Below are 4380 nucleotides of genomic sequence, written 5' to 3'. Positions count from 1 at the left end.
GCAAGTCTCAAAACTTCACTACCAACTGACTGATAAGAGTTCTAAATATCACACCATTCTCCAGTAGGTATGTGTACTAAGGCAAAAATTTGTTTACTATGATAGTTATTCAATATAATTTGTTCCAGCACAAATATTCCTGATATTTATGCTATTAACTAGTTTCCGGTTCCATCTATTTGGGAAATTAAAGAAACTTCCATGTACTTATTAACGGATATGGAGTGCCATGCTCTCTCCCAGAAGATAGCAACCACGTTCCTCCATCTAAGGCTTTTTTCGATTCCTGTCAGTTCTTCAATGAGCGCACATATCCAGGCCATATTATACAACAGCCAAACACTGCTCTTATTTCCAATCATAATTAAATTTGACCTAATTTCCATAAAGCTAAGCTTACTGATTTTCAAACTTAAACTTATTCACTAGAAGCGATATTCTTCGCACACTTCCCCCACTCGAGGGCTGCTCGGGATTAAAGGCCATTTCTACCATCTAAGAGTCCACTGGAGGCCAGTGATCCACTCCCTCTAACTCTCCATCAAGTTTGCTGAAAACCTTTTCGAGATAAGTTCTCACGAGTAGAGAATGAAGTTTATATAAATACAGATATATACATACGTACATATAGGTATATACATATTTGTATGTATAGTTACTCTTCTGGTAACAACGAGTATAGAGACTCAGTCCTCTAATAGGATTTAGTACATAGGAGATAAAACCTAAGTTAAACAATTTTTTTTTTTTTTTTATTTGCAAACAAAAATACCAAAACTCAACAAAACAGCTTCAACTATTAGAACAAAGTAACGTCAAAAAAACTATAGAAACAAATTAGAACCTAAGGAGCAAACTGTACCCCAGCAGAAATGACAAACTAACAGTTCAAACAATCATAGTAAATTTAATGAGAATGCATAAGGGGGAACAGTTAGATACCCAAGTAATAAAAATTTCATAACTTCCCTCCCCCTGATAGGGGACAGCTTTATGGATCCAAGTTATGAAATATGATACAAGAACCTTTATACACCAATTGTTACTATTCTATTAACAAGAGTAGAAAGACTGTCCTCTAATAGGATTTAGTACACAAGAAAAAGGAGACAAACCTGAAGTTAGACCATATTTTTATTTGAAAAATCGAACGAATACCAAAACTTAACAAAAAGCTTCAACTATTTTAACAAACTTCAAAAATACTATTAAAACAAAAAAAAGACCCTAAGGAGCAAACTATACCCCAGCAGAAATGACAAACTAACAGACCAAACAATCAGTAAATTTCATGAGAAAAATAAAGAAACTAGATATATCAATATTTCATAACTTCCCTCTGGGGACAGCATTATGGATCCAAGTAATAAAATATGCAAGTATCTTTATACACCAAGAATTACATACGGAAACAAAATTAGACAGGTTATATTTTTTATATGAAATATCCCAATGTTAATGTTATAGTGCTGCAGGTCACAGTTCGCCTTTAATATGTTTTGAATTTTACTAACAAAATACAAATTAGTCAGGAAAACTTCATACAATGAGATGATTATTTATAAATTAAATATATAAATTAAATTTTAAGAATATGGAAAAAGCCCAAACCTTCTCCACTATACTCTAGTAATTGTAGAGGCTTAAGTTTTTAATTAGAAAATGGGCGAATTAAATAATTGCTAGTCTGCAACAACTTCCTATGCCCACATCATTTTTATGATAAAGTTTGTCGAATTCAGGTGCCTTCAACATGCTTAAAAAAGCTTTTGATAGCTTCAAAGGTACGTTGATAATCCTCTGTCCACTTCAGTCTATTTTAGAGCTGATAAAAATAAAGGTGCAGCAACTTAAAGGTTCGAACAGGACCTCCGGTTAATCCAGCCATACCAATAACACCATACACTGCAGTGTTTATAGGAGTAGGCAATTTGTGGTATGTAACGTCAGCATCCTTTAGTCACTAGTGCAATCACTCCGCTCCCAACATCATGAGTCAAGTTAAAAGACATTTGGTAATTTTTTTGGAAGATTGACCATCATTCTTACTTTAAGGTGAAGAAACAGGTCCCTCGATATCCTTCATCCCGTAGTTGTGCAGTCATCAATGACACTTACCCATCTGAAAAAGAAATTAAGCTTTAAAGTTGCAACAGCATTTGTAATTTCAAAGGGAAGAACCGTATTGAAATAATACCTATAGATTACAGAAAGACAAACTTGATTTCTGTCATGAATACTTAGTATTAATCCTTTTGATATTAAAAGGATGGCATTTCCAACATCATTTATGTAAATAAGACAAGAACACTTAACTGGTTTTGGACTAGGATGCAGGGCGAGAACCAGGTGTCACTGTTCCGCCATCTCATTCCATACAAGAAACTAGTAAGAAGTTCCATAGCTTCTGCCTTAAGAAAGTAATTGTATGGTCTCCCTCCGACAGACTGGATTACTCCCAGGCTTCAATACCATATGTGAAGCCGCAGGTGAAGGTAGCGGTAAATCTGAAATAATATTAATCAAACTCAATAACAGCATAAATACCACGCTGAGGGACCTGGTAAATGTATTGAAGGTCCTGCAAGATTAGAAGGTCGAAATTACAGTCAATCTTCTATGGTAGTAAGAATTTAATTCCATCTTAAGCGGTAATGTTAAAACTAATTTCCACTAACTTCATATAATATCTTCACGAGATTCACAACTAGTTTAGGGTTTAAAATCTTCCAGGTGTGTAATGTTAATTAAAATTCCTTTTATATTATAAAATCTGCAAAGTCTAGTGGGATACTTCTAACAATTGCTAAAAGACTATTCTCTTAAGTGACACATTTAACCCACTTGACAAAATAGTTAATCAAAGTAAGAGCATATTCGACACTATTTTTGTTAGTTTTAAAAAGTTACGAATGCTCCTTCGAATATATTCAGTGAGCAGCTTTTACTACTTACAAGCAGCCTCAGAGGTTCTTGACCAGCATGGTTAGATTAAAATAAATAGGTAATTCGACCCTTAAACTTCAAGACACTGAACTAAAAGGGGTTACTTCTCTGATGGCACAAGATATAAACAAATAAATAAACCATGTACATGCAAATACCAAAACACCACCTATCACAAACGAAAAATGCTAATACAATACAGTAAAGACATAAAATAAAGTTTCTTGCTGGGACAACTTACTAAATACTGCTGATCCTTTGAGAGTAATCCTTAACACTTCCACAGAACAAGTGAATCTAAATCAAATACAAATTCTAACTTCCAAAGAAGACTAAACTTCACTCCAGCAAGGAGAACTAAATACAAACAAAATCACTGTTCAAACAAGGATTACAGAGTAAATGCTATGAAAGTACAGTTAAGGGGAAACTACTCGAAAAAGACAAAATAAATATTATTTGACATTATTAAGCTAGCATAATGTTATGTATACAATATATATATATATATATATATATATATATATATATATATATATATATATATATATATATATATATATATATATATATATATATATATATATACAGAATATCCAAACAGCTAAATTCCTTACATTTTATCTATTTTTGCTGATCAGTTAAACGACCAACAGTGATTTGATTTATGTCAAAACTTTGTCAATATATTTCATAACTGAATGGTAAAGGTTTAAGATTTTAGCTTACCAATTTGCGTGTCAAAACTCTTCAAGATAAAGGAATGAAGTCTATAGTCAAAATGACGAACTCCATTTGTTTGAATATATTTTCTATGACGTCATGGTTGTAAACAATAAGGGAAATAGAAATCTCAACGAATTTAAAACTCTTGCATTAATTAAGATCATTTGATGTTTGTTAGACGTCTTATAGTAACATTCAATAGTCGTAGATGAGCTAAACTTTATAAAGAAACAAGCCTTTGATCATATAATTGTATCAGAGGTTGTGACAACCATTTCCATTTTCAGTTAGATTTACTCTTTACATGTGTTTACAAGCTGCAGGATAGCACGAGAAATAACGGAAAATATAGGTTAGCCCAATTGTGAGACCATATGTAAATCATTATTTCTCATTTCATTTGATTTCTCAAATTTTCTATCAATTTATGGTACATACTTGAGAGTAATGAACCCAAAAACTGAATGTTCCTTTAAAGGAACATGATGGAGCCACATGCAGCAGACATTGCCTTCATTTTCATTTCTATTGGATTACCTTAGGACCATATAGCACACCTAATGTCGTTTTATATAATGCCCAACAAGAACTTAGTTATATGATAAATAACCTAACCTGATAGTTACCTAAAGACATTAAAGAATATTAGATAGCCTTACCTAACCTAACTAAACCTAGGCTACCTTAAAATAGGATATTTTACCCACA

The 4380-nt window shown here is 32.5% G+C and overlaps 1 long non-coding RNA gene across 2 annotated transcripts; it reads right to left on the bottom strand.

Moving 5' to 3' along the window:
• Positions 1-1786: 1786 nt before the first annotated feature.
• LOC137636879 (uncharacterized) lies at positions 1787-3263 on the bottom strand. Of its 2 annotated transcripts, none has more exons than XR_011043266.1 (3): positions 3188-3263; positions 2317-2507; positions 1787-2122 (listed from the first exon to the last, which is right to left on the bottom strand). It is a non-coding gene; the product is annotated as an uncharacterized lncRNA (long non-coding RNA). The 2 variants fall into 2 exon arrangements; XR_011043267.1 differs by having other exon boundaries at positions 2317-2581; positions 3188-3246.
• Positions 3264-4380: the final 1117 nt, after the last annotated feature.

Source organism: Palaemon carinicauda, unplaced genomic scaffold, assembly GCF_036898095.1.
Source record: "Palaemon carinicauda isolate YSFRI2023 unplaced genomic scaffold, ASM3689809v2 scaffold425, whole genome shotgun sequence".
In the NCBI taxonomy this organism is placed as follows: domain Eukaryota; kingdom Metazoa; phylum Arthropoda; class Malacostraca; order Decapoda; family Palaemonidae; genus Palaemon; species Palaemon carinicauda.
Note: the sequence above shows the minus strand (reverse complement) of the source record. Positions and strands in the feature narration are given on the sequence as shown.